The following is an 11,847-nucleotide window of genomic DNA, read 5'->3' on the forward strand; positions in this document are numbered from 1 at the left end:
GACCTTGTTGCAGGTTGATGCTTTGGGCACACTTCCCCTCTCTGAATGTTGCCCTTCACCATCAAGTCAACCTTTAACCTGACCGGTTCGCTTTCATTTGGCATAGAATGGGAGAAAGCATTTTGAAACCTCTAGCAACAGTAATTTGTCCATAGAATCCAGAGTGCTGTCATCAAGACCTTCATTGTATTGAAGGGATACTTCAGGATCTTGGCAATGAAGCCCTTTATCTACTTACCCAGAGTCAGATGAACTCATGGATACCATTTGTATGTCTTTGTGTCCAGTATGAAGGAAGTTTGAGGTAGTTTAGCAAGGCAATGCTGTCTAGAGTTAGTGAAATGAATGGAAGTCTATGGCTATCTAATAGAATGCTAAAATCCAGTAGTATCCTTTAAAATACATTCAGAACTGGCACATTTTGTCTGGTACATTCAGGATTGACCCCCAATAAAATATTGAAGTACCAAGCACGATGATGCTGAATTCAGTCAGTGACTGAGTATCCATGAAGATATTTGCATCCATAAAATAATGACTTTTAACAGAGAGAGTGATGCTCTAATGCTCTTTGCATTTTGACTAGATTGAGTCTTACAGTGCCTTGCAAAAGTATTCACCCCCTTGGCGTTTTTCTTATTTTGTTGCATGGCAACCTGTAATTTAAATGGATTTTTATTTGAATTTCATTTAATGGACACACAAAATAGTCCAAATTGGTGAAGCGAAATGAAAAAAATTACTTGTTTCAAAAAATTCTAAAAAATAAAAAGGGAAAAGTGGTGCGTGCATATGTATTCACCCCTTTTGCTATGAAGCCCCTAAATAAGATCTGGTGCAACCAATTACCTTCAGAAGTCACATAATTAGTTAAAGTCCACCTGTGTGCAATCTAAGTGGCGCATGATCTGTCACATGATCTCAGTATATATACACCTGTTCTGAAAGGCCTCAGAGTCTGCAACACCACTAAGCAGGTGGCACCACCAAGCAAGCGGCATTATCAAGACCAAGGATCTAACCAAACAGATTATTGAAAAAGTTGTGGAGAAGTACAGATCAGGGTTGGGTTATAAAAAAATATCGGAAACTTTGAACATCCCACGGAGCACCATTAAATACATTATTTAAAAACGGAAAGAATATGGCACTACAACAAACCAGCCGAGAGGGCCGCCCACCAAAACTCACAAACCAGGCAAGGAGCGCATTAATCAGAAAGGCAACAAAGAGACCAAATATAACGCTGAAGGAGCTGCAAAGCTCCACAGCGGAGATTGGAGTATCTGTCCATAGGACCACTTTAAGCTGTACACTCCATAGAGCGGGGCTTTACGGAGGAGTGTTCAGAAAAAAAAAGCAAACATGTTTGGTGTTCGCCAAAAGGCATGTGGGAGACTCCCCAAACATATAGAAGAAGGTACTCTGGTCAGATGAGACCAAAACTTAGCTTTTTGGCCATCAATGAAAACATAATGTCTGACACAAACCCCATGAGAACACCATCCCCACAGTAAAGCATGGTGGTGGCAGCATCATGCTGTGGGGATGTTTTCATCGACAGGGACTGGGAAACTGGTCAGAATTGAAGGAATGATGGATGGCGCTAAATACAGGGAAATTCTTGAGGGAAACCTGTTTCAGTCTTTCAGAGATTTGAGACTGGACAATGACCCTAAGCATACTGCTGAGTCAACACTTGAGTGGTTTAAGAGGAAACATTTAAATGTATTGGAATGGCCTAGTCAAATCCCAGACCTCAATCCAATTGAGAATCTGTGGTATAACTTGATTACTGTACACCAGCGGAACCCATCCAACTTGAAGGAGCTGGAGTGGTGTTGCCTTGAAGAATGGGCAAAAATCCTAGTGGCTAGATGTGCCAAGCTTATAGAGACACACCCCAAGAGACTTGCAGGTGTAATTGCTGTGAAAGGTGGCTCTACAAAGTATTGACTTTAGGTGGATGAATAGTTATGCACGCTCAAGTTTTCCGTTTTTTTTTTGGTCTTATTTCTTGTTTGTTTCACTAAAGAAAAGATTTTGCATCTTCAAAGTGGTAGGCATGTTGTGTAAATCAAACGAAACAACCCCCCCAAAAATCTATTTTATTTCCAGTTTGTAAGGCAACAAAATAGTAAAATGCCAAGGAGGGTGAATCCTTTCTCAAGCCACTGTATCCTACTTGTACATATCTACCTCAATTACAATACCTTGTACCCCTGCACATCGACTCGGTACTGGTACCCTGTGTATAAAGCCAAGTTATCATTACTCATTGTGTATTTATTCCTTGTGTTATTATTTTTCTATTATTATTTTTTCTCTCTGCATTGTTGGGAAGGGCCCTTACTAAGCATTTCACTGTTACTCTACACTTGTTGTTTTTGAAGCATGTGACAAATAAAATGTGATTTGATTTGGGAAGGAGACTCACTTTTCCCAAATCCAATGTCCAACACCTTAAGTCCTCAATACACCCACCCACACAAAGCCTGGGGCAGGAGGAAGAAAATCTGCGGGGGAGTTTTGAGACTAGTAGACATGGTCATCATGAGTTGAATGCAGTGTACTGGTACTACTGGTGCTGCTGTAAAGTTCTACAGCAGGCATTAGGCTTATTTTACCAGTGACTAATGGGGGGGGGTGTGCTCCCTGTTTTACCCATGGGACCTCTTGTGGTTAAACCGCTCACCAGCCACCCTTCTTCCTGCTTGCCTGCCACAAACCAACTAGCCCTATTGGCCGTAATATATGGCAGAGACTTGTTTTCTGTGTACACTCAATAGATGACTGTAGTTTTATGTGTACACTCAATCTATGAGTGTAGTTTTATGTGACATTTCTTTTATCACACACAAATGGAAGCTTTCAAGGAAATTGAACTCTGATTGTTTGGCTTTGCTACGATGGTGGTCTGAAAAGACTGATTGTGAAAACAACATGCATGCGCTGCCATTTAGTTCAACTGGCTGGCAAGCTTTATGGTATTAACCATTCAGATTTACTCTGGGGTTTGTATTTTGTATTTGTGCAATATTATACAATAGCATGGTGTTGTTCCTGTAAGATTTCTCATTTGAGATGATGGATTACCCCTGACGTTATCTGCTTGTGGGGCTATACCCTGGCACGGAATACATACAAAATACATAACAAATAGTCCTCAGAGGAATTGTTGACATTTTTATTTCCACAAATGCACTCAGGTAAATGTGCAGACACACAAACACATCCCATCCCATCCTTTGACACAAAAACAAATGAGGTAAAGTGTCTCCATCCTGTTCTCTGTGTGTAATGGCCTCCCAGTCTCCATTGGGTTCACCTGAATCTCACCGCATTCAGATCCCAATTTGAGAAAACATGTTTCATAATTTATGTAGAATGCAATGCCGAGGGTCTCTGCACAATCTGTGGCGCATTAACAAAGTCCCTCGAGAAATCTGATGGATCTCACATGAAACTATTCTGCCACAGACAATACATGTTTTAAAATTCACAATTATTGCCGACTGACAGTGTTATAAAAAGATCAGGAAGCCTCAGTCACTCTTAGAGATGTTGTATATTAGGAAAAAAAAACAGCAAGTGAATCCAGGAGTCATGGCACAGCGGAGATAATTGTGGGTTTATTTATGGGGGGGGGGGGGGGCTCTGCCTCTTTCCCAGCCTCTCTCCCCCTCCAACGCTTTGTGTACATTATCAATTATTTACTATGCATTTTTCACAAGCTGTACCTCCTGCCATACAGATGCAAGGGGTTGTCTTACTCAGGGATGTACTGTAGCCCACCGTCACTACCCACCACCCTACCCTGCTGGGGACCCGATGGAAAATTCCACTCTGACTCCATGGTTGTCAAACATTCCACAGTGTTCCATCTGGGGCATCTTGGAATCACTAGGAAGGAATACACTTAATGGAATCTTCTCAGGCTGAGAAGACAATATACTGCCTCCCCCATACAGTACAGCATACCCAGGGATTCTGCCCAGTGTCATAGGGTTCTGATTGAGAACACAACTGACAGTGATGTATGATAGAACGGAATAGGAAAACACAGGAATTTATAAACCCCGTGGATGAATGGAACTATATTTCAATATATAATACTGGGCTGTCAAAGAGCCTTACTGTATTAGGCAAGCATCCAACTGGTTAACTTAGATGTGCATTGATCAAGGCTCTCCATATGAGAGCCTTGATCATATTTGCTATAGGCTATACAGCCAGAATGGATTTTCATTTGGACTTGTGGTCAAAATATCAAAGATTCAGAAAAAGAACAGTGTTTCCTCTTTACCCATGACAATGTAATGCCACTGTCACTAACATACAATATCATACAAACTAATCCCACCAATGTACTGTATGTCATTACCAAATAGGGACTAAGATCCTCTCTGTCAGTGTTCCATCCTACCCTCCTGTTATGTTTGCGGCAGCCCATAATTCCCCACCGTTGTTAGGAGCTGGTTAGGAGGGGATGTAAAAATAGTAGCATGAAGATGAGAGGAGTGGATGTCAGGACAAAATGAAGAGCAAGAATCCTGCAGCTCCTGGAATAGAAGAAAGGGAATAACGATCAGAGGCTTATTATGACATGTTACTCACTCAGCCAGTCATCTGCTGTGGTGGCTCAGTGGCTGTTAACATCAACCGCCCCGCACAGCATTCTAAAATTAGGGCTTATTGCTTTGAGGAGCAACTTGGGCCTCTTGTATGAGGTTTTATAATAGAAGGGTTCTGAGCTTTAGCTAAATTTAGTGTGCTGTCAATCCACAATGATAATAATACAACGTTGCATAAACCGTAAGTCATTTCAGCAGGCCTAAACACTCTAATCCATGTCTGTTATGATGTTGCTCATGACTTTTCTTCTAAAAGGCATTGCAGCCAAAATATTGACAGTAAATAGTATCCATCCTACCCGTTTGCATCTGTACTTTATAGCCTACACAAACACGGCATAGAGTAACTCAGAATCTAAGACATATATAGCTAAGCATTCCACAGGAGGCAGCTCTCCACTAATACCTCTCACAAGCATTTCGCTACACAACAAGCATTCGCTTCACCCCTAGCATTTTGCTACACCCCCAGCATTTTCTAAATATGTGTATGCGACCAATAAAATGTAATTTGACTTATTTCTCCAGGCATCGTTAAAGCATGTCCCCCTATGGTGTGATACACCTACCCACTGTTTACTGAAAAGTTGTCCAGTACATAGCAGCACCCCAGTGTCTTTGACCTGAAATTAGCCTGTAATTATCTCCTGACAGGTGGTAGTTGTTCCGTAATGGTCATGGTCATCTTTGTTTTAGTATCTTACGAAGTCTGTTTTCTATCAGCTATGTACTATAGCTATAGTACAACATCCAACACATTACAATGCAGTAATGAGAAAGTACTCCATGTGAAGCAATAGCTAATAAGGACATAGTGTCCATAATCTTACAGAATGGCATTCTTTGCTCACTGAAATCTTCCAACAAAAGAATATACATTTAATTTAAAAGGAACACTATATACTATGAAATCTCCCTCTGTAAAAGGGTTTTCCCAGTGTAGGCAACCCCCTTATCAGTCTCTGTCTCTCTCTCTCTCGTCCGAGTGGAGGTTAGATCACAGGGATTAAGCGTTTAGCCAATCCAAGATGGCCGCCACTGCCCCACTGTCATTCCATCAGTGTGAAAACACTTAAAAAAAACATGACCCTGGAGATCTGCCCGGCGACACCTCAGTCAGCGATTTCAGCCACATGCTTCAGAGATTTCCTGCCTCCCCACATGACACTGGAACATGCTAACGTGGGTAGGGGAGATTCACTGCCACTCATTAAATAGTATTTTTGTTTTTTACAGCTCTTCTTGCTGATAAGAACATCTTGCATATGTGTTTTGACATGTGGGCATGAAGTGCGCTGGTGTTGGAGGTAGAATGTTACCAATGCATTTCATGCATCTTTTTTTGATGGAAGGACCAACAGATGTAGAGCACAAGCCATGATAATTAGCTACAGCTAACTGGAGAAATTTTGAAATCCAGTAATGACCAAAAAAGTAACAGGCCATAATGGGCTATAACTGAACGCTCCATTCCTCCTAATTATCAGGAAGAGTAATGACATTTAAAGTGACCTTATATTCCCAGCTGTCTCCACAGACACTGCCAGACTCATGCTGGAGGCATCTGTCAAACAATGTCACAGTGTGTTTTTTCCCTCTGCTTTCCCCCCTCTTCTGTTATTAATGTTGTTCTCCCCTCCATGCCCAAGAGGCCCTTACTGTAGCAGCCTTCTTCAGCATAATCACAGACTTGCACCATGTGTTTTGAGGAGGTTTCTGTTTCTGCTGCTATCAGACATCACTTACTCAATGCCTATGCGTTTTCATTTAGCATTTTTTTGACGTAGCTATGCATTTCACTAGTGATGCGTCACCGACACTTGTCTCTGACAGGGTTATTGTGGTGGTGAGACCAGAGACCAAGAGGGATATTTAGAAATTGGAAAAAGTATTTAGCTCAGGACGGATGACCAGGAAAAAAGAGAAAATGCATCCCTGAGTTGCAGACAGTTTGTGTTTGTCAAGGCTGATCAAAGTGTGTGAGAGAGGCTAACTAACAGTCAAGTTCTAGTATTAAGGAGAGGAGCAGGCTTTCTGCTGCCGAGTCTGAAACACACTCAACTTAATTATCCCAGTTCCCATACATGAGCCGATCCTGTTTTCACAGACCACAGTGGACATCCACTTCAAACCATCACCATCCACTGAGAGGTGTTGCAGTTTCTACTTAATGAGAGAATAACTTCCAAAGCAACGTATACATCTGTAAGAATAGCAATGTTATTGCTGTAATAACAGTGTTACTACACAGCTATGAGAGTAGCTTCTTTCGGTCAAAGCCACTTTTGTGTCATTAGCCACTCTCAATTAGCAGTACGCTTAATTGTGAACCGATACTTATAAAGTGTTAATAAAAAGCCAGAATCATGCCAAATAGCAAACCAAAAGCTGAACATTTGTGAGTTACAAATGTCTGCACTACTTAATGTAGCCTATTTAGAACAATATGTTAATGTGCTGCTATAGTGCCTAAGTGCATCAATGGAGTTCTCTTTCTCATAAAACAAAGTTTGGGCTGCGTTTGAACAAGAGTAGCCATATCCATTTATTAGAAGTTCTAATCTTAATGGGTTTAGTTTATTTATTTATCTATACAATATAATAACTACAGTCAGGCTTCTGTGATGAATTACTTACATTTAAGTGTAGAGCTGAAATCCATTAACATATCGACCCGTCCTGCAACTCTTTTCTCTCCACATGATTTTTCTTAGCTCAGTCTCTTCTTGGTTTAGTGCAGTATAACTCAGATCCGTATTGCTAACGGGTCAACAGTGTAGATAGGAACAAGAACACACAGAAAGAATCAGAAATATCAATAATGGATAGACAGACTGAAAGGAAGGTAATACAAATACTAGCCCTTGAACTCTGACGTTCTCCCATATGGGAGAACTCAGGAAGGTTGAACCTCAGGGGTGCTGCAGCGTTCTGGATAAGTTGCAGGGGTTTGATCGCACAAGCGGAGAGCCCAGCCAACAGCGAGTTGCTGTAGTCCAGACGGGAGATGACAAGTGCCTGGAATAGGATCTGTGCCGCTTCCGGTGTGAGGTAGCGTCATACTCTACAGATGTTGTAGAGCATGAAACTGCTGGAGCGTGTCTGCTTTGATGTTTGCAGTCTGGGAGGTGGACACCATGGAGTTGCCAACAGTGATGGAGAGGTCTTGGAGCGGGCAGGGCTTACCCAGGAGGAAGATCTGCTCCGTCTTCTTGTGGTGGTGGGTCGACATCCAAGCTGAGATATCTGCAAGGCACGCAGAGATGTGTGTTGCCACCTGGGTGTCAGAAGGGTGGAAGGAGAAAAGTAGTTGAGTGTCAAATCAAATTTTATTTGTCACTTGCGCCGAATACCTCGAAATGCTTACTTACAAGCCCTTAACCAACAATGCAGGTCAAGAAACAGAGTTAAGATAATATTTACAGTGGCTTGCGAAAGTATTCACCCCCCCTGGAATTTTTCCTATTTTGTTGATTTACACAACAAGCCTACCACTTTGAAGATGCAAAATATTTTTATTGTGAAACAAACAAGAAATAAGAAAAAAAACGGAAAACTTGAGCATGCATAGCTATTCACCCACCCAAAGTCAATACTTTGTAGAGCCACATTTTGCAGCAATTACAGCTGCAAGTCTCTTGGCGTATGTGTCTATAAGCTTGGCACATCTAGCCACTGGGATTTTTGCCGATTCTTCAAGGCAAAACTGCTCCAGCTCCATCAAGTTGGATGGATTCCGCTGGTGTACAGCAATCAAGTCATACCACAGATTCTCAATTGAATTGAGGTCTGGGCTTTGACTAGGCCATTCCAATACATTTAAATGTTTCCCGTTAAACCACTCGCGTTGCTTTAGCAGTATGCTTAGGGTCATTGTCCTGCTGGTAGGTGAACCGCCATCCCAGTCTCAAATCTCTGGAAGACTGAAACAGGTTTCCCTCAAGAATTTCCCTGTATTTAGCGCCATCCATCTTTCCTGACCAGTTTCCCAGTCCCTGCCGATGAAAACATCCCCACAGCATGATGCTGCCAGCACCATGATTCACTGTGGGGATGGTGTTCACGGGGTGATGAGAGGTGTTGGGTTTGCGCCAGACATAGCATTTTCCTTGATGGTCAAAAAACTCAATTTTAATCTCATCTGACCAAAGTACCTTCTTCCATATGTTTGGGGAGTCTCCCACATGCCATTTGGCCAACACCAAATGTGTTTGCTTATTTTTTTCTATAAGCAATGTCTTTTTTCTGGTCACTCTTCCATAAAGCCCAGCTCTGTGGAGTGTACGACTTAAAGTTGTCCTATGGACAGATACTCCAATCTCCGCTGTGGAGCATTGCAGCTCCTTCACGGTTATCTTTGGTGTCTTTGTTGCCTCTCTGATTATTTCCCTCCTTGCCTGGTCCGTGCGTTTTGGTGGGCGGCCATCTCTTGGCAGTTTTGTTGTAGTGCCATATTCTTTCCATTTTTTATCAATGGATTTAATGGTGCTCCGTGGGATGTTCAAAGTTTCTGATCTTTTTTTGTAACCCAACCCTGATCTGTACTTCTCCACAATTGTCCCTGACCTGTTTGGAGAGCTCCTTGGTCTTCACAGTGCCGCTTGCTTGGTGGTGCGCCTTGGTTAGTGTTGTTGCAGACTCTGGGGCCTTTAAGAACATGTGTATATACTGAGATCATGAGACACTTAGACTGCACACAGGTGGACTTAATTATTTAATTCATGTGACTTCTGAAGGTAATTGGTTGCACTAGATCTTCTTTAGGGGCTTCACAGCAAAAAGGGTGAATACATATGCACGCACCACATTTCCATAAATTACATTTCCATAAATTTCACTTCACCAATTTGGACTATTTTGTGTATGTCCATTACATGAAATCCAGATAAAATCCATTTAAATTACAGGTTGTGTCACGACTTCCGCCGAAGTTGGTTCCTCTTCTTTTTCGGGCGACGTTCGGCGGTCGGCGTCGCCGGTCTTCTAGCCATCATTGAGCCACTTGTCTTGTCTTCCCACACACCTGGTTTCAATTCCATCATTACATGTTGTGTATTTAACCCTCTGTTCCCCCCATGTCCTTGTCCAGAATTGTTTATTGTAAGTGCTTGTGTGCGACTGGTTTTGTACCCATTGTATTTGATTGTTTACGGTGATTTTTATTATTAAACTGTGCCTTTGTAACAAAGTTTTTGCTCTCCTGCGCCTGACTTCTCTGCCGCCAGCACGCACCCCTTATAGGTTGTAATGCAACAAAATAGGAAAAACACCAAGGGGGTGAATACTTTTGAAAGGCACTGTACTAAATAAACTTAAGTAAAAAAATAAATAAAGTGTTATCCGCATAGCAATGATAAGAGAGATCATATGAGGATATTGGTGACTGTGAATAGAGAGAAGAGAAGAGGGACTAGAACCAGGCCCTAGGGGACACCAGTAGTGAGAGTACGCGGTGCAGACACAGATCCTCTCCAAGTCACTTGGTAGGAGCATCCTGCCAGGTAGGATGCATTTCAAGAGTGTGCAGAGTCTGAGATGCCCAGCCCTGAGAGGGTGGAGAGGAGGATCTGATGGTTCACGGTGTCAAAGGCAACAGATAGATCTAGGAGGATGAGAACAGAGGAGAGGGAGACCATTTTGGAAGTGCAGAGAGCCTCCGTGACACATAAGAAGACGCATGACCATTTGTGTAGGGGTTGAGGGACTAGGATTGGAGGAGAGGAAGACAAAAAAGAAACCAGGTGGTGATCAGAGAGCTGGAGGGGGGTTGCAGGGAGATTAGTAGGTGAGCAGACTCGTAAATATGAGGTCAAGCATATTGCCTGCCTTGTGAGTGGAAGGGGACTGGGAAAGAGAGGTCAAGAGGGACGGCAGGATATCCTAGTGGTTAGAGCGTTGGACTAGTAACTGGAATGTTGCAAGTTCAAATCCCCGAGCTGACAAGGTACAAATCTGTTGTTCTGCCCCTGAACAGGCAGTTAACCCACTGTTCCTAGGCCATCATTGAAAATAAGAATTTGTTCTTAACTGACTTGCCTAGTTAAATAAAGGTAAAATAAATAAATAAAAAAGAGGCAAGGAGGGGAAAGAAAGAGTTAGAAAGAAATTAATCGAATGCAGACATAGGGAGGTTGAAGTCGCCCAGTACGAAGAGCAGTGAGCCATCGTCAATAAATTAGCTTATCAAGGTGTCAAGTTTATTGATTAACTCTAAGGGCACCTGGTGGGAAATAAATAACAATTTTAAGCTTGAGTGGACAAGTGACAGTGACAGCATGGAATTCAAATTAAGAGATGTACAGCTGGCTGAGTGAGGGAGAAGAAAGAAAATCTCAGAGGAGAAATTAGTAGCTCCCAGGATCCAACCCGACGATCAGATGCTCTGACTATGAGAGAACGCGTAGTCAGATGAAGGGAGAGCAGCTGAAGTAGTGTTTTCTGGGGTGATCCATGTCCCCGTCAGGGCCAAAAAGTCTAGGGACTGAAGGGCAGCATACACTCTAAAAGAAAAAGGTTCCTGGAGTATCCTTTAGGGGTTCTTCAAATTGAAACAATGAGGGCACCCCTATAAGTTCTTTGAAGAACCCTTTTAAAGTGTAAAGTATCTTCTGGCGTGTTGATGTGAATGTGTAGATGTTCTAAGTATCTATAGCCAGAATGAGTTTGCACAGCATGGTGATAGAACAGGTTTTCTGTTATATTCAGAGGTGTAGGAAGGGTGATGTCATGTCTGTGAATCCTAAAAAAAAATAGAGTTATACAAATGATCAACAAAACATGCAGTTGACAGTATTCATACCTTGGTTTTTGTGTTAAATGTGAATGAAAAAAATACTATTATGGACATACCATTTCCATAATGTAGAGACCTATGGGATGTTCATTGAAGAGGTAAGGGAGGAGGATGGTAAGTCTGATCTGCATAACATACCAAATGACATACCTTTGTATGCCTCCTAGTCTGTATAACTGTAGACAGTAGTTCAGTCATCTGCACCCAATACAGCCAGCCTTCAACATATTATCATAGCCAACAGTACATATTCTTACCTCTTTGTTGATTGATATCCATTGTATTGTGTCCATTTTCTGTTTTAGAAAGATTTGCACAAATATGAAAAGAGATGTGTCATCAGAAAACAATATCAATTTAAATCATACAAGGGACAAACCTTAACTTAAATTGAGGAAATCTTTACATGTTTTAGTTAAG

General features: G+C 42.0%; 1 long non-coding RNA gene across 1 annotated transcript; it reads right to left on the reverse strand.

Annotated features, from left to right (window-relative positions):
* Nucleotides 1-3,173: 3,173 nt before the first annotated feature.
* Nucleotides 3,174-7,597, reverse strand: LOC149981468 (uncharacterized). Its single transcript, XR_016482737.1, has 2 exons — nt 7,272-7,597; nt 3,174-4,562 (listed from the first exon to the last, which is right to left on the reverse strand). It is a non-coding gene; the product is annotated as an uncharacterized LOC149981468 (long non-coding RNA).
* Between the last annotated feature and the right edge of the window lie 4,250 nt (nt 7,598-11,847).

The sequence above is a fragment of the Oncorhynchus mykiss genome, chromosome 8 (genome assembly GCF_057628025.1).
Source record: "Oncorhynchus mykiss isolate SJ-2025 chromosome 8, ASM5762802v1, whole genome shotgun sequence".
In the NCBI taxonomy this organism is placed as follows: domain Eukaryota; kingdom Metazoa; phylum Chordata; class Actinopteri; order Salmoniformes; family Salmonidae; genus Oncorhynchus; species Oncorhynchus mykiss.